The sequence below is a fragment of the Tiliqua scincoides genome, chromosome 1, assembly GCF_035046505.1.
Source record: "Tiliqua scincoides isolate rTilSci1 chromosome 1, rTilSci1.hap2, whole genome shotgun sequence".
NCBI lineage: Eukaryota > Metazoa > Chordata > Lepidosauria > Squamata > Scincidae > Tiliqua > Tiliqua scincoides.
Window position 1 is genome coordinate 105,696,047 of NC_089821.1, and position 19,378 is coordinate 105,715,424.

The 19,378-nt window shown below is 40.8% G+C and overlaps 1 protein-coding gene across 2 annotated transcripts in view; it reads right to left on the bottom strand.

Moving 5' to 3' along the window:
• Positions 1-16,799, bottom strand: part of TLK1 (tousled like kinase 1) — a 95,282-nt gene extending 78,483 nt beyond the window's left edge. The window contains exon 1 of one of the 2 annotated variants that reach the window (XM_066612208.1): positions 16,724-16,799. The gene's annotated coding sequence lies outside the window, so the exon portion shown is untranslated. Of the gene's footprint in view, positions 1-16,385; positions 16,443-16,723 lie in introns of those variants that run through there. The other variant, XM_066612209.1, reaches the window with a different exon arrangement.
• Positions 16,800-19,378: the final 2,579 nt, after the last annotated feature.

A 19,378-nucleotide genomic window follows, 5' to 3' on the forward strand; every position in this document is an offset into this window, starting at 1 on the left:
TTATCACCACAGTACAGTGATATACTGAAATCCAGACATCAACTGCACCACTCACATTAAATGTCAAACTTCATAGTTTAACAGCGTGTACTGGCCTGTTCTCTCTTCTCTCTCAAGTTTTCTCTGACCCGTTCTCCAGTCTCTGACCTGTTCTCTCTTCTCCCCATCAGGTTTTCTCTGACCTGTTCTCCAGACTCTAAACTCTGTCTCTGCCTTTCTTCCCCAATCTCACCTGCCCCCCTCTGCTTCTCCTCTCCCTCCACAACAGGTTTGTTGTTTTCTCATTCTTTTTGTTCCCTCTGCTCATGGACTCATGCTTATAGTTAAAGTCCTCATGTGTAGAACTTTACTCTCATGTATCAGAGTAGAAAGTATAAAAGTTCTCATGTATTTTATGAAAGTTCTTAAGTTCTTATAATGTATCATAAGCTTAGTAAAATTCATTCATTCATCTACGTTCTGTCTCTAATGCATTTATGCAAATTTATTCAAATTTAAATGTAAATTGATTCTTTTTTCCCCTCGGCCCCAGACACAGTGTCAGAGATATGATGTGGCCCTTCTGCCAAAAACTTTGGAGACCCCTGCTTTATCAGGACCCACCTAGGTTTACCAGACTTTTAAAAAGGGAACTCTAGAATGAATGAATGAAAACTATAAGAAACAATAACCCATAAAAGACTCTCTAACATTTATTTCCCTATACTTACATACGCTTGCAAACTACAGGAGCTGAACTATTGGTAGGGTGATTAGTAGCTACAGTACCTGATTTCAGAATAGCCTCAGGGCTTATCTGATCTTTCTATCACCCTCTGGAAAACCTCCACAAGTGGGTCCCAACCCATAGTTTTGGGACCACTGCCCTACTTAGATCAGAGTTCTTCCTCAAACTTGTCAGATGACATCTAATCACAAGTGTGGCTACATAAAGAAAATTTTTTAAAACCTTTACCAGTAAAAAAATGAATTCTTAACCTTGCAACTGAAATAAATTGTGGAGCTAACACTGAAGGACACCTAAAGTGCATAACTAAGTATCACCATGGTTAAGTCAATTATTTGTTAAATCCACATTTGTAATTCCCAACCTACTATTAAACCCATGATTGTAGATTTCAGTAATTTGGTGACACACCAGGACCCATGGGAGGAAGAGTGCAGCGTGTGGTTATTGCTGGGCATAGGCCCACTCTGGATTCCATGTCCTTGTCAAAATCAAATGTTACAAAGGAGCATAATCAAACAACTGACTTTTTAATGCATATTTATACACAGATATTCCCCAAAGCACAACACAATCTTCCAATATTTTCTCCCAATGAGAGCATTTCAGGAGTTTGAATTTTTCTAACATTGCATGCAGCTATAACAAATGAGAAATCAGAAGACAATCAGAAGCAGTGCTCACACCGCCAAAGCACAGAATCAGGCCAATCAATGCTAAAGGGCTGGTTAGTATAATCATTTAACAACCTGAGTCCACTTCCAAGTCAATACCTGTTCAGAGAAAGAGAAAATACAATAGTGCCTTGACAGATCTTAATTAGCCAAGGCAAAAGGTAGCTATAAAAGCAAACAGAGGCCTTGCTGTATTCACCTTTCTGATACAGCAAAATTCCACAACAGTTTCTAAGGCAAAGTTTCAGTCTGGGAGTCTAGATTGCTACTGAATTCTGAGGGCAAGGTTAGACTATATGGTGGCTCTGGTGCCTGAATACATTCAGCAATTCTTCTGCTTTCTTACCAATTGCAATATTTGCAATTCATTGTTCATAAAAAGTTTCCTGTCAGGAAAAAAGCTAGTATGAATGCTAAGGCACTCTGCATCACAATGTAGCCGAGTCAACCAACGACTATTACTATTAGTGAAATGAAATTCTGACTGAAGACACCAGACTCCCATAGCCCCTCTGAAAGCAAACACTGATGGAAGTTTAATTCACAAGCCTTGCAACTGCATTTTAAATTGCCAAAGACTAGGGTCCACCACAGATTTGGGTATTCACAGCTGGAGATGGCAAACATGGTAATCTGGTACAGATTCTGATCACTACTGTATGTTTTTTGACAGCTGGTATTCCAAGAGAATACATTATTTCCTGAAGTAGTTTAGTGCTTCAAACACCAGCAAGAGCAGATTTTGTCAGTTCATTCTGTCATGTAGAGGCCTCCAAGATGAGTTAACCACGTTTTCATGAAATATAGGAATAAACTGCTATCTTGAAATTTGAGCTGTTAACAGACAATGATAAACTATTCAGAAAGTAATTAAAGAATTATTGAATTATTATTATTAACTGTATTGTGACCGCAAGGCATGGATGGAAGTGGTCTGACCTTACATCAGCAAGTACTGAGAGCAGATACCTCTAAAGGAGCAACTCAGCAGTCAAGGCTAAAAGTTTCAGTAAGTTATAACAGTCTGGTCTATTACCAAGCAATCAATCATTGCTGTATAGGTCCCATATACCAACTCTTCTGCCTTTCCCTGCTTACCCACTTCTGAAACTAACCATGGTTCTCTGCTTTCACAAGCCCTGCTTCCTTCTTACATACCATCCCTTCTTCTGTTTTGACGCCTTAACCACCATCTTAATTTTAGCTTGAACTTTAGCATGTCAACTACTTATCTTTGACTGCTTATCCCTTAAGCTTCACCATCAAACCCTGCGCTGTAAATCTGATTCTGAATTTCTGGTCTAGTAAACTTACCCTTACTCCTGACCTAGTATTACAACAACAAGTCTTGCAGATATTTTCCTAAAAGAACATATGAAAATTAGGATACCTCCTGAAGGTGTTTTCTATTTATCTTCACCAGTAGAGCTATGATGTTCATAAGTGGAACTGTTTATTATTTACATTTCAATCTTGTTTTTCAGCATTAATTATTCTTCTGTGTGTTTTTTTATGTTTTTATTTAAAGTGACATGGAGGAGGAGAAATAAACCCTGCACAAGTTTTACTGAAAATTGATGCCAGTACTGTATAGGTATTTATGCCTCATCTTTGGTTAATTACAATCTGTGAAAGGTGGCCAGCCCAATCCCAGTCTTAATTTTTCTATATGTTCTGCTGTGAAGCTGCATTAAAAGGTTCATAAATATTGCATTTTAGAAACAAAACAGGAAAAATTTTGCAATCAAAGAACACCTGGGTTTTTAATCAATTTTCTCCAAAGTCTGAACCAGAAAATTTATTCAAATGAGTGTTTTTTTAGATGCAATGTTTGGGAACTCACTTGCTAGGATGACCCAAATTCATTGTCCTACCAACATGCCACAAATGAGCAAACACGGGTCTGCGTAGACAGGTAGGTTGATAAAATTGTTTGTGGGCTTTTACTTTGTGACAACTTCTTTGCAACTCTGATTTTAGAATTCAGCAATCACAGAAAACATGCAGCAAACAATAAAAACACTATTTTCAAACTAGAGAAAAGCAATGACATCTTCTTTGTCTATGTTATACCATGAACCTTACATCAAACTATGTGTGATAACTATACATCTTGAAATATACTTCAATATTAAGATTTTATTTTAAAAGTATAAAATTTTTGAAGTCACAAACAGTATTTTGAGACTAGAGCAACAGTTTTAAATACTGAGTTTCCAGCTTAATTTTTCAGAAGCAAAATACCAAACATACAGCTGCCCTGCAGACAAGTTTTCAAATTTAATTTTAAATTTTAGGCACTCTGCCTATTCATTGAAAGTTACCCTATTCTGTTTCTTACTGAGCTTTGACAGAGGCCATATCAGAAGACATGAGTCTGCCACTATCATGTGTTGTTCTATAGGGGCAAATGTCACACAAGAAATGACTTCTTTTTTTAATAATCTGATGGTTCAACAATATAAAATTGTGTTTTGCTTTCCAGTCAAACACTCCTGGTCCAATCTACCAAGATGTCAAATATTTAAGCTGAAGTTCGGCACCCTCTTCCATGCCACAGAGAATCTCTAGTTAAGTGCTCTATATAGTCTTTTAACCAAAATGGCAGTCAAGATAGCCTTTACAAGTCTTATACACAGACAACAAAATAAAACCATCACGCAACATTGGAGCAGTTACTACCTCAAAAGTAGCCAACGAGTGAAACAGCCTAAGAGCAATGATTAACTTGCCATCACTAGCAAAAGCTTCAGTGAACAGGAAGGACTTTGCCTGACACCAGTTATGTTCTCTCTTAGACAGTAAACAATCTCCACTCAGGAAGGAGATTCAGAAAACAGAACACAACCACAGTAAAGGCTCTACCTCTACAAATACCTACCTAACACCTGAAGGCAATGAATCCTGAAGGAGGATATCAAATGACAACAGATGTTGGGCAAATTCAGTCAGGGGGACCCTCAACAGTCTCAGATTTTTTCTTCAGGAATTTATAAATCAAACAGCACCAGAGATATACCTAGGACTAATCTAAAGATCCAGAAAAATCTTAATATCTGTGTATTGCTGCCTGGGAACATACTGGCCCCATGGATCTCTTATGAAGGGAGGGAGATGTGGACATTTCCTATTCCTTTTCCAATAAAGGATGCTTCCAGGGGCCCTAGAGTGCCTGAGAAAAATGTACAGTCAGCCTGCATCTTATGCGCACTTTACTTGCATGAATTTAACTACATGTGGTCAGCAGAGAGAGAGAGAGAGAGAGAGAGAGAGAGAGAGAGCATGAGAAGAGATAAAAACAATTTAAATAAAAAGCACATGCAACTCCTCCCATCATCATGGGTACCAAACCTAAGTCCCACAGGCCAGACAAAACCCACAGAAGCTCTTTATCTGGCCCATGTGATAACTGGGCTCTCCCAGCACCACCCTTTTAGCAGCAGGCTTCTGAGGAGCAGAAGGAGCAGGCTTCTGAGATGGAAAGATATAAGGAGGTCTCAGAAGGCAAAGAACTCTACAGGGAAACAAGCACACCAAGTGATGTAAGACAGGGAGAGACTGCCGTGGCACTGGGAGAGCCTAATTATCGTGTGGGCCACCCTTTCAGCAGTGCCACTTCTACCAAAGCATCACTTCATACAGCACCTCTCAGCTGCTGAGCTGTGAAGTGGCAGTGCTGCTGAAAGGGCAGCCCATGCGATAATTGGGTTTTCTCATACCTTGAAGATATTATCAAGAGGTGCATATTTTCTGTTCTGTCATTTGCAACTAATGAGTTCTTACTTGAGAAAAAAGTTCTTATTTCTGACTTAATGACATCACTTCATACTTAATGATAATAATACAGGTATTTATATACTGCCTTTCTTGGTCTTTATTCAAGACTTTATTCAAGGCGGTTTACATAGGCAGGCTTATTAAATCCCTGTAGGGATTTTTACAGTTTGAAAGAATGTTCTATCTTACAAGAACCACAACATTCAGGTGTTACTTTCTTGATCTGGTTTCACATTCTGGCCTCCATCCTCCCACACTCAGAGCAGATGGAATAACTCGGCTCAGCTTAATGATGTCACTTCCAATCCTCAGCAGGCATTATGAATGCTACGTATGTATCAGAAGCAACTTAACAAATTACACTGCCTTTTTTCCTCTTGAATTACCCAAAAGTAGAAACTGATTGGAAAGCAGCATGAAAAAATGGTAAACCGCTTTGAGCGCTCCATCTGTTTAAATAGTTACACGTCCACAATGCCAAGTCAAAAACACAAAATCAAACAGTTATATTGTATGTTTCAAAAGTTCAGCCCTTTTAAAGGAGAGTATTCTTAAACTGCATATTACAGATATAAAATCAGAACTTTGGGGATCTATCCCTAGTAATCAAGACTACTTGAAAGATGTTAGGAATCTCTACAAGGAAAATATTTCCACCTACATATATTTACTTCCCATATTTCCAAATCATTGAAATTAATTATATTATTATTATTAACAGTATTTATGCACCGCATTTCAATGGAAAGTTCACAAAGCGGTTTACAGAGAAAATCAAACAACTAATGGCTCCTTGTCCCAAAAGGGCTTACAACCTAAAAGGATGCAAAGGAACACCAGCAGACAGCAACTAGAAAAGATAGTGCTGGGTGAGAATAGCATTTATAGAATGTGCATTCAATTTGCAGTGGTCTATATACAACTTAACTCCAAGAATAAGCACACAGCTCCAATTTAAAAAAGACCTAGGATGGAATCATCATATAATTAGTCATTCTGAAAAGTTCGATAATTTTGAAATCTGGTTCCTTCAGATTTCTGAGTAGAGATTAGACGGAATCTCACTTCCATCAGAACTTTGATGAAAAAAAGCCTAGAAAGCTTTTAGAACTATAACAGGCTGCCCTTTAGCCTGCAAGCCTGGGTCCCAGTAGCCTAAGTTGTATGCTATTAAGAGAAACTTCTGCAGTAAAATCCAGAAGGGCAATTCCTACAATTTGGTTTCTTAAATCAAGGCTCATTTAACATATGCTGCAATGCCTTTCACCTATCGTAGTACCCATGATCTTTAACTTAGTTACAACAGCTTTATCATGGTGCTCCCCAACACTGCACTGGTTGGCAACCTTCAGTCTCGAAAGACTATGGTATAAGCCTACAGCACCCGGTAATCCCAGGCGGTCTCCCATCCAAGTACTAACCAGGCCTGACCCTGCTTAGCTTCTGAGATCAGACAAGATCAGTAGTGCTACAAACCACGTTGTCATAGAAGTTAAAACATGACATCTATTAAATATTAATAAAAGATATTTGTGTTCTAGCAAGTTTTTTGTTTCTCTGCAGCTTACTCCCCTTTTTCTAATGCTCAAGACATAATAGAGTGCCAACGTGGGCAAGGCTTTTACAGAATTAGAAACAGAAAAGAAAATTTTTTTTGCATTTGGAGGCTATATAAGGAGGTATTCAATTAAAGAAATTAAAAGATAGGAAAAAAGTAAAGAATACACTTACTGGACAGCTGTTCTTCTATAGAGTAGGTTCTCTTTACATGTTGGACTCCCCTGGCTAAGTTAAAGCTTACGCTACAATATACGTAGTTCTTAAGGAGCCATATGACTTGGTTATTCTTGAGATGGTATGGCATTACCCAGTTTGGTAATGCATTACCCAGTAATGGGCACTGCAGGAAGAACAAATGAACTCTGGTGTTGAATGCAAGGAACCTGTTAGACTCTGGCCTAGGAAAAGTCACTGACATACAGAATATTCCTGGAAATATGGATTCTCTTCGGCAACACATACCTTTAGACACTCAGCACCAAAAGTTCCCCTTGGTTCCAATCTTACAATGGTTTTGCCCTCCCTACCCACTAGTCCATCTATGCCCTAAAACGCATGCTGGAAAATGTGCCTGCTAGCATTCCAAACCTAGCAGTCAACCACTTGGATTAACAGAAGGTAATTTAATCTCATCAACAACAAAGGTGAATTGATTTAAATCATCAAAGAAGATAGAACAGTTTAAATATATGTATTTCAAAAAGTTAATGCTTGATTATCTTCTCAACAAGTATACAATGCAATTGTTTGCCATAAGAACTAGAACATATTGGTTTACAATTAGAGCCTTTACAAAACCTAAAATGATAATCCAAGGCCTTTGGCAATGCAGCCCATGTTTTTTGTACTGCTGAATGTCTGTATGGAGATAGATGTCCTGCTCTCTGTACACATAATGCTAAGCAAGACCTTTTACTCTGAAAGCTGTAATCCTATGTGCAGGTTGAGCCTCATTATTCCATTCCAAGCACTCACTTGGATGGCAAAAACCAAACTATTGCAAATTCATTTAAAAAACAAAGTTTCTTTGCTCCAGTGATTGAAAAACAGCCTTGCTGACCTTTGTGATGTAAGGTAAGAGTCATTAAGAAGACAATCCATCAATCAGTCCTCTGCTTCACTCAGTCCCTCCCTTCACCAATGCAAAGTATCTTTCTTTCAGGTGCTCAGGGGGAAGGGAGGGGTCCGCTGGAGAGAGAAGGACTGATGGATTGTCAGCCAGCTGCCCGCTCTCGCTCTCATTAACAAGGCTATTGATAAATGACTGTTCAGTTTTTTAAACTGACTTTAAAGGGGTGCATTTTTTCCCTTCTCCAGGGATCAGCACATTCCTTCTCATTTGCTGGGACCATTCGTGTTGAGTCAAATCCATGTATAAAAAATCCGTGTATTAATAGGTTGGACCTGTACATTCATTTAGAAGCGAGTCTCTACTGAACAATATGGAACTTACTTCAGACAAAAATAAGCACCAAGCAGTAACAAGTGTCAAGAATTTTCCAGAACAAAGGTTCTTAATTACTATAATAAAATAACTTTCTATCCAATGGTGAATTGTTACTGTCCATTATGTTTGATTGATAATCCAAGGCATTATGAATATTCATAACTTGAGAACTGCTTGCCTAAGCTCCATAGTGTGCTTTTAGGACACAGAGTAGGAATACAAGGACAGTGCATGGGTGCTGTACATGGTGAGGTACATAATGGCATCTCTTAGATTCTAGCAGCCATGTAAAAGGTTAGTCACTAGGACAGGCAAGAAGTTAACAATACAATACATGTCCATGCGATACAAGGACATCTGCAAGAGGGATCTGAAGGCCTTAGGAGTGGACCTCAACAAGTGGGAAACCCTGGCCTCTGAGTGGCCCGCTTGGAGGCAGGCTGTGCAACATGGCCTTTCCCAGTTTGAAGAGACACTTGGCCAACAGTCTGAGGCTAAGAGGCAAAGAAGGAAGGCCCATAGCCAGGGAGACAGGCCAGGGACAGACTGCACTTGCTCCCAGTGTGGAAGGGATTGTCACTCCTGAATCGGCCTTTTCAGCCACACTAGACGCTGTTCCAGAACCACCTTTCAGAGCGCGATACCATAGTCTTTCGAGACTGAAGGTTGCCAACAACATGTCCAATTCTGAAATTTATAAACATGTATAAATGACACTTGTTTTGTATTTTTTACAAATAGTAAGCCTTCAGAAGAAAGTTTAACTCTCCCCCAAATAGTGAGGTCAAGTTGTCTTGAGAAAGTGGAAAGTCAACACACTTGATTACACTCCCCTATACACTGCTTGTAATCCCTAACTACAATGTAGTCAGCTGCTCTGTGGCATTTCATGCTCCTGCCCCTTTATAATTTTTGTGAATTGCAAAGTATATCTGGTAAGGTTTGGATAACTTTTTTTACCCCAATTAAATTAACATGCATCCATTTTATTTTTGTATGTATAAACACACAAAAATCACTATTATTGATGCCTTTAGTTTTGCTGCTTTATTCCTGAAGTACTAAAGGAAAATAACGAAAGGTTGGTTTTTTTCTTCTTTGCTGCTAATGTCATACTCAACTCACCCAAGGAATGGTTTATGACTTATTCTGGGGGAACTTTTGCCTCCGTTCCCAACAAGGTTTCGTAAAGTACAGTTTTGTTCAGGTGGAGGTTATTAGGTCAGTAAACAAGAACGCAAAAGTCATAATATTTTCAATTCCTATTTTCAGTTTCTTTGTCTTAGTTCTTCCACATGTTACACTTAGCCCCCACCATGCATATTGGTTTTGTTCCAGAGGTCTACCCAGAAATCAGAACATATGTAAGTTAAAACAGTTATTTGCACAACCACAACGGATGGATAGTGCCTGCATGAAAATGCTAGTGAAGCCATTCGTAACTCGAATATCCATAAATTGAAGCATCAGCGCATCAAGTTATCTCCTGGTGTAATTTCTAATATGCTACCCAGCATTGCTACTAGTGCAGTGAGAAAGACAAATTAGGTAGAGATTTCTACTGCAGTGTGATAAGAAGAGAAGATGACATCTCACAGATTTTGGGAATAAATTTTTGGTTTCTGAAACCACTGTTACAATTTTATAACAAGCAATTTTCCCTTGACTTTCCATTAGCTTTAAAAAAATTCTTTAAAAAACATATAAAAGAATAGACATCAAATAAAGTTATTACACATGTCAAAGACACAAATTCACAAACCCAAAAAAATCAAAAGCTTGCCAAAAAAGATCTACATACAAGAGTAGAAGCTAACTAAGAGGATGCATGGCAAGCTTCCCTCAGAAATTCAATAAATGCCATTCAAGTATGTCCTAGCTTACACTCAATTTTACTGCAGATCACGGGATGAAATGTTTTTCCCAAAGAGAAAAAAACTGTTAACTAATATGCTGTACTATTAATTCAAACTCTGTACAAATAAACCAGCCAAATTGTATCAGAGTTGTAATTTGTTCTCATTTTAAAATATTGTAATATATATGTAGTATAGATATGTAGTACAGTTACTACAACTGAACAACAGTAAAACTAATCAGGATCCATGCACTCTGATAGAAATACATCTTCATGCAGATGAAGAGAGTCCTCCCAAAATAACCACTTCCACATAAGAAATACAGTACCGTACTATCTTCATAAACAGCATGTGGCTGCCTACATATGTGTTGACCTATGTGCTCCTCATAAATTACAGTAACAGGAAATTGGTAAAAGTTGTTCAAGCACCTTCCAACTTGGAATTTAACTCATACAAAGAATTACAACATATGCATTTTCTCTCCAACCACTTCACTGTACTAGTTATAAACCAACAGCATTCAACAGGCTGCAAACTTTTCAAGCCACAGACAACATACCATTCAGATCCTGTAGCCAACCTTCATGTGAACAGTGCTAGACTAAACTCACTCTAAGTTAAACAGACATGGTTCAGGTCTACTCCATTCACTCCATGTACAACTGCATTTTAGCACATATGGATTCTGCTCACCCCTCCCATGACTACATCAATCTGCAGTCTGCAGAGAGTATAACAGGTTTATTACAGCATCAAAACAAAGGTATAAAATGCATGAGACTAAAACATTTCTTCTTAATCCACCTTCAAAAGGGCATAGAAATAAAAGGTAGTGATGATTTGCCAAGGCTTCAAAATATAGGTTACACATGCTATCCCTGCCAACACCAATATACAGAATTGTCAGAAAAAGTCAAGAGCTACATCAGTATTAATTTTTAATCATACTCTTCTCCAAAGGAGGGCAAAGCGGCATGCATATGTGGTTTGTCCCATTTTATCATAACAAACCTAAAAAGTAAGCATGACTACAAAGGGATGGCTAGTGCAAGCTCTTCAAACAAGCTTCATAAAAAATTTGAACCCAATCCCATCTAATATACTATCCACAATCCCCTACTTCTTTTGACAGAAAAACTAGCCAGATGTACTGATTGAATGTATGTTCACTCACTCTCTCACTCACACACACCTTCAAACAAGATAACCTTCAAACAAGATAACCTGCACATGCATAACAAAATGATTTTGGAAACAACTTGGTTCTTCAACATTCTTACAATTATATCTTATAAATCTTTTCTTTTAAGGCAGGGTTTCTCAAACTGTAGGCTGGGACCCACTAGGTGGCTTGAGATCCAATTTCAGGTAGGTCTCCATTAATTTCAATATTTGATTTTTAATATATTAGACTTGAATGCTACCATGGTATGTGACTGCATTTTGGGAAATGTTACAGAACTGTACGTTTAACAAGGTACTATGTATATTCTTTTAACAACAATAGTAAAGTGGACTTACTCCTGGGTAAGAGTGGGTAGGATTGCAGCCTAGGATTGTTAAAAATGTTCCTACTTGATGATGTCACTTTCAGTCATGACATCACTTCCAGTAAGTCCTGACAGATTCTCAATCTAAAAAGTGAGTCCCAGTGCTAAATGTGTGAGAACTACTGTTTTAAGGCAGTGGTTTTCAAACTCTCCAGGAGAGTTTGAGCCACTGTAAGTTCTTGCGGGCCAAGGGGAGGCAGCGGGGGTGGGTGGAAGGCAGCGGCACAATCCCCAGGATTCACTGCTGCGGGGAGCTCTAACAAACTTTCGCATCAGGCTCCCGGCACCCTGGGAAGGCTGCAGGAAGCTTGGGTAAGTGTTCCCAAGCACCAGCAGCCCCCTGAGCAGAGCAATCCTGGGGATCGTGCCACTGCCTCCTCCCTACCTCCAGGCTGCCCCTGCCCCTTAAGGGGGCAGAGGCCAGGGCCCACAGGCTGGGGCATAGCGACACCCCAGTTTGAAAAGCCCTGGTTTTAAGGTATTACAATTTGCATATAACTTTATTTTACAAAGAAGTAACAGAATAAAGTTTGTTTCAAGTGAACATGTGCATCTATGACTCACAGTCTAGCTGGAAGAGTATACTTCATGATGATCAAGCAAATAGTAGAATTTGTACCATATACTTTTACATTAAAGAAATAAGCCTACTTTCAAAGTGTCTGACCCCCCACCCCACCAGTTACTTGACATGGTTTTTCAACATAGAGACTATCATATAAAAGATCCTTGAATCTGCATGGACCAAGTTGTGTTTTTTAAAATCTTCAATTAAAAATTCAAAGACTTGAGAGCTCTCAATTGTAGAAAGTAAATGCTCACAATTTAATATGAATTAAGTTACTTATGTCAAAATAAGGCAGACTTAGCCTCTAAGGACATGATTGAGGGTTACATTTTAGATTCACTGTGTGGTTGTATCTAAGATACTTTTCCAGAAGAACTTTGTTTCTTATTTCGCTGCTGTAAAACAGTTTCTTGATTTGAATGAGGCAATATTATCCACATTCTTTGAAACACATTTAACCTTACTTTCTTACCTGAATTTTTTGGTACATCTATGTAAGAAGAGCTCATATTCTCACACCCACAAATTTCCTTCTTGTTGGAAAACTAAGCATCTATTTAATGAGTTTTATTCACAAATCAATTAATCCTAAAAGGCATCCTATTTGAGAGTTATGTATTTGTCTTGAAAAATATGTTTTCACTATCAGCAGCAACTCTGAAATACAGACTATGTAATCATGACACTTGTTGGCAAATAAGATATAATATGTCTTATGATATTAAGTAATATAATATATATATATAATATCATAATATACCTTATTCTAATCCCAAACACACTCCAAATGAATTGTGGGAGGGTTATGTCTCCCCATCTCCAAGTATATTACAGACAAAGAGACAAGGAACACATGTCTGCTGATGGACTTGTGTCTTCTGCACAGGTACTGCCACATTCTCCCATCCTTGCAAGGCCTCAAATCCCTGACACTTAAGACACTATTTCTGATACCATATTTTTGAGAATCACCTCAAGTTGTCAAAAAAAAGTTTAACATATTCAGTACCACGCAAGATGTATCCTGTACAGAACAAAACTAAACACTTCCATAAGTTTAGAAGTACTGTACTACTTTCCACAGTAGCTGCAGTATGACTGCAAAGATGGTATCAATGGATACCAGACCATGCTAAAGAGTCTAACTTATTGTGCAGTAGTTTCACAATGTTAATGAGATAGTGTGCTCTGAAATTATCCATGCATATGTAACCAACCTGAACAAGTAGTATTGCATAAAAAATAAGTAGCATGTTTCTCTTTAAAAATGTCAGCAAGAAACATTCAGTTCTATCTTTAAGGGCTGAAGAGTTCAACAGAAAAACCCAATTGCCTGCCTATACCTAAAACCAAACAGAGCCAGATATCTTTAAACCTGAACAATTAAATTTATATTTGTTTATATGTAAATCAGTTGCTAAGAGACATACTGGGATGTCTTTTCCAGTGCAAGTCAAGTTAACATTCTACAGAAAACAGATAGTAGTTAATAGCTAATAATCTAAGGTAAGTAAGATAGGTACTTTTCTGTAATGCCAGAAAGGGTGCTTTTTTTTTTTTTAAAAGTAAATGTACATTTATTTATTTTAGTTCACTTAAGGAACAGATTCCAGTAGTTGAAACTTTGTTGTTCTGGCCTCATCACAGTCACAATCAACTCCATCTTGAGCTATGCTCCTATATATTTTCAGCTTATTCAGCAATAACATCATGTAATTCATGTTTGTCATTCTCAAATTTTAAGGTTTTAAATTCAGTTTCAATTGCAAACAGACCTTTAACTTTGTATCTTAAGAGGCATTTCACTTTTAGGAAATGATTCTTCCTTTGAGAAACAGATGAAGCACCCCTTAAGGAAGCAGCATCTTCCAAATTAGACTTCTTGAAGGGCTCATGAGCAATAACTAATGCCCAAATTCAGGAAATGGTTCTTCCAAACAACAATACTGATTTAAAACACAGTCCTGTGTTTGTTTACTCAAAAGTAAGCCCCACTACATTCAGTGGGCTTACGTCCATAACTGCACACAGGATTGTAACCTCAAAACCATCTACACTCATATCAGAATTGTGAGCCTTTGCTCACTGTCATCATGTTCTTTGCCATAACTGCATTTTTCTAGATGTTTTAAAATGAACACAAAAGATCTGGGATAGTTATGGCCCATGTTTAAATAAAACTTAGGCAGAATCAACCTAATTCGCAACTGTGTTCTGAACTACAAAAAGCTTTATAAATGATAGTCTCTTTTCAATTGTAACTTCTAAAACCAAGCACAAAACATGTAACATTAACACACATCACTTCATAACAAGCACTGAAGATTACATGAGATTGGACTGAAGTTTCTATGACATGCAAATTTACTCCATTTTACTCCAGCAATACATCTAGCTACCCATGCCAGACATAAAACCCCAATAAGTTTTCTTCCAGAAGAGCATCAAAGCAATTGTATTCCATAACTGTCTTGTAAGCAGAGTAACAACATCGCAGACACCTCATCTTTGTCGATAAATATTAAATAGATCAGACTACTATTTAAATCACATACTGGCAGCTTGAAGTGCTAGATTAACTCTGAACTGTAAATGAGAAAAAAACAGATAGAAAATAATGTTTTAAAAGGTTTTAACATTAGAATGATTTAAAAATCATTACTATAAAGAGTATACAGGAGTACACTGCTAATATTATGCAATTATGAGGGAGCAGCCTAATAAACTTTAGTTCAACCTAATATATAGAACACTGTTTCTCCTTGGAGCTTAAGTTTCCAAAAGAAACAGCTGGGAACAAAATGCCTGCCACTTCAGCGCCTTTAACATATGCCATAAATCCATCCATTTCAGGTATTTTCTAAAGCGCTTTCATGCCAATCTCTGAGCTTCCTATTGTCAGCTTCCTATCTAGGAACGTGTGCAAAAGTGACAAGGAGTGATGCAAGTCTGACAACTACAGGAATGGAGAAAGAGGGCACACATTTTGATTATATGTTTCCATACTTTTAATTAAGTATTTAAGACTGCTTGCTGATATATACCAAAGGCTCTTCCTAATACTTCAAACATCTTCCAAATTAAAAACATCTAATTTCCAAGATCTTAACACTTACAAGTTTGATAGTTCTGAAGGTTCCTATCAATTGCTTTTTTAAAAAACAAAATCACAATGCAAAACAAAAGGCAAGAGTCTTTCATATGCTGAGATAAGCAACTCAAAGAGCTATCACATTCCAAAATTTATGAATATGCAACATTCATTCCTCTAGAATACCATATGTTGGTATATGAAAGTTCCCTTCCATCTCTTGCAAACCATAATTTTAAAGTAAAAAACAGAAAGTACTAATCATTTCATAAGCTGTATAATTGCTACATCTTGTGGCAACATAGTTTAATGCAAGGAACAAGGAGAAAAAATGGATAAACAATAAAAAGGACTTGTTTGCACATAACCTTCATACAGATATTCCCTGCAAACACCCACAACACCCTGCTCTCTTACTGTCGTTCTAATACAAGAGGGGTGGGGGAAGAAGGGAAGGGAAGAGAAAAAAATACAGTATGTATATATATATCATGCAAAATATATTACATGCAAGATGCAATGAAGGAAAAAGGAGAAAGTTGTAGTCATTCTGAGCCTGCTTTTCATGTGTCGCCGTCACTTTTGTCTTAAACCAATGGCTGAAGAAAGTGTCTCGCTGGTAGAAATAAGTGCCTCGATCTTTGTCTCTTTTCCACCATCCTACACCTCCATGATGCCAAAACCATTCAACCCTTTTTCATTTGAGCAACAGCCACGTTCATCATCATAATCACTATCAGTCCATATAGCTCCCCCAACCCATCCCCAGGGCACAAAAGCAGCTCCCACTTTTCATATTACTTTACAATATGAAGGAAAGAATTGAACCATAGAGAAGATAGGGTGGGGGAAGGACACAATTTTCCTATTTTTTTAAATCTACTATAAAAAACAAAGAGGAGAAAGATATTGATTTTATGTCTTAATACTGGGGTTATGTCACACTGAGAAAGGGGCCAATCAATCCCCCTTTGGTGTCTATAGACTGAGGGTGGTGGGGATGGTGGAAGGGAATGAACAGCACAATGGTAACCACGCACTTACCAGGGAGTAAGCCCCACTGACTATAATGGGGCTTACTTCTGGGTAGACATGCATACGATTGGGCTGCAAAGTTATCCACGCTTACCTGGGAGTAAGCCCCACTGAGTGTAATGGGGCTTACTTCTGAGTAGACGTGCGTAGGATTGGGGTCTAAGGCGACATGGGGGGGCTTCCAATGGTGGTGGAGGCTGTCTAGACCTTCCTCAGTCGGATGCAGAAGCGAGGCAGACATGTCCTGCCTCCTCGCCTTCCTTGCCCTCGCCGCGCACTCGGCCCGCAAGCTGGGACTGGCCTCAGGCGGCGGCGCTACTGACACCGCCGGGCCCCTCCCTGCCCCCGAGCCCGTGCCCCCCACCTCGGCCAGGCAGTCATCCTCCCCTCCCCTCCGAGGAAGGGGACGGCGCGCGCCCTCCCGGGCTTTACCTTCCTTGCCGGCCGCGCCGCCGTGGAGCAGGGAGGCCGCCGCCGAGGCCGCCACGGCCGCCGCCGCCGCTGCCGCCACCGCCGCCGCCGCGGAGCAGCCCTGCAGGCTCGGTGGGGACGTGGAGAGCCGGGACCAAGATGGCGGCCCCTCCAAACTTCCACTGCTACTTTGGACACTCATCAAGCTACTTTCCTGGAGCCCGGCGGCAGCCGCCGGGGGCAGCAGCAGCAGCAGCGGCGCTGGCGGAGCGGAGGAAGAGGCGGCGCGGCGGCGGGGCGACGGCCGGCGGCAGCAGCAGCGCCGCCGCCGCCGTCATGGCCGGAGCGGTGGAGGGAGGGGCGGGAGCGGCGGCCCCGCACGCGGCGCCCGTTGAGGACGGAGGGAGGCGCCGCCACCACCACCGCCGCCCCCTCAGGGCGCGCGCGCAGCGGAGGCGAGGCCGGAGCAACCTGCCCACACCTCTGCACTGCGTCGCCGCTGCGAAGACCGAACCCGCTCCTGCCTGCCGGGGGGCGGGGGAGGAGGCATGCGCAGGCACCAGCACCGCCGGCCGGCTGGCAAATGGGGAGTGCGCGTCAGCGCCGCGTCCGCCTCCGACGGGGAAGCGCTGCCGGCTCCGGCACCTGCTCCTCCTCCCCGCTCTCCCCCGGCAGGCCGCAGCGCCTCCAGCGACGCGCCCTCTTGGAGCTGCCTCAGCTACTACTGCTAGTACTGCTGCTACACAGGCAGGCAGGCAGGCACTTACTCTCTCCCTGGCGGGGGTGCTCTGGCCTCTGCGCTCCCCCTCTGCGACATCGCCCTCATTCCACCAGACCCATCTCAGCCCTGCCCTCGGAGCCCAGCCTGCACGTGCCATCAGGGTCAAAATGGGGCTCACTCCCACGTGACAGCCCAATCCTATCCACACTTTCCTGGGAGTAAGCCCCATTGACTAGTGGAACTTACTTCCGAGTAGGCGTGCATAGGATTGCAGCCTGAGGGCCCAATCCTATCCAAATTTCCAGCCCCAGTGCAGCCACTATGCAGCCCAGAGCTAAGGAAAAAATGTTCCCTTACCTTGATGCCAATATCACTGTTGTCCCTCCACTGGATACAGTGCACACCCATTGGCACAGCTGCATTGGCACTGGGGAAATGGGATAGGATTGGGCCCTCAGGCTGCAATCCTATCCACACTTTCCTGGGAGTAAGTCCCATTGAAGAACATAATGGGGCTCACTTCTGAGTAGATATGCATAGGATTGGGCTCTGAGTCCATTTCTGAAATTCATCTCCACTACCAGCTTTTGGGCAGTTGGCTTCAAACTGCAGGATCCAACACCTGTTTACTCAGAAGTATGAATTGTATGGTGCCTAAGGGCCCTATCCGATCCCATTTTCCAGCACTGGTGCAGTTACAATGGAGCCCCAAAGTTAGGGAACAAATGTTCCCTGACCTTGAGGAGGCCAAAGGTGGAGGAGGAGGAGGCTTCCACTGCAGGATGCAGCACATACCCCATTGGCACAGCTGCACCAGCAGTGGAAAATAGGATAGGATTGGGCCCTTAGGCACCATACAAGTTGTACTTCTAAACAGGCGTTAGATCATGCAGTTTGAAGTCACCTGCAATCCTATACACCCACTTTCCTGGGAGCAAGCCCTGTTGAATACAATGGTACTCACTTCTGAGTAGGCATGCATAGGATTGTGCTGTAAAAAAATGGCTTACACTCCCTAGGAAATGCCCTTATTAAATGACAAGTTAAAACCCGTTTCTGCCCACAGATGTACACCTGTTGCATATATGCAACATCGTGCAAAAATGGCTTAAAGGCTGCAATAGTCTCTGCCTGCTTACTAGGAAGTAAGTTTCATGGAACAGAGTGGGATCTAAATAAATGTGCATAGAATGGGACTGAGAAAAGGATTAGGCACATTCATGAAGTGTAGGTGTGTGTCAGAGCCTGATCTTAGCCACGATAGCTCAGTGAGGTTTCCCAAGGTCAGAGGCCATATTCTTTGGCATGTTAGATGCTGGGAACAGAAAGGGAAGGAAAGGCAATTGTTTTCATTCCCTGCTTTGTGAGCCTCCCAAAGAAATGCTATTGGCAGCTTTTGGAGTGAGAATGCGCAGTTAGATGAGCCTTGGTTTAGATGAGCCTTTTCAGCCACACTAGACGCTGTTCCAGAACCACCATTCAGAGCGCGATACCATAGTCTTTCGAGACTGAAGGTTGCCAACAATGGTATTATCCAGCCAGGCAACTCCTATGGTCAACTTGCCATACTGGTATTCCCATCCTATTTCATAAATTAATACACTCCTCAAGATGTATGCATATCACTCCACACAGCTGATAGGTCCCTGCCCTTTTAGCAGAAGGTTGTTTGTAATTCAGACCTATGAATAATTCAGCCACCTCACCCTGCCCCCCCCCCAAGAACACCTCCACTTAAGTATTGTACCTTTCTGTTATTTTTTTAAATTGTAATTAAACTTTGGGAGCCTGTCCAGGCTGAGAAGCACAGTGTAACTATAATAAAATACTATAACCCCATTCATTCTACACAGACATCAGCCATATATGCCACAACCTCTTATTCTGATTTAAACCTGGAGTAATTTTCACCTCCTGAATTTTCTTCAGAGACTCAAGCAGATTCAAGTTGCCAC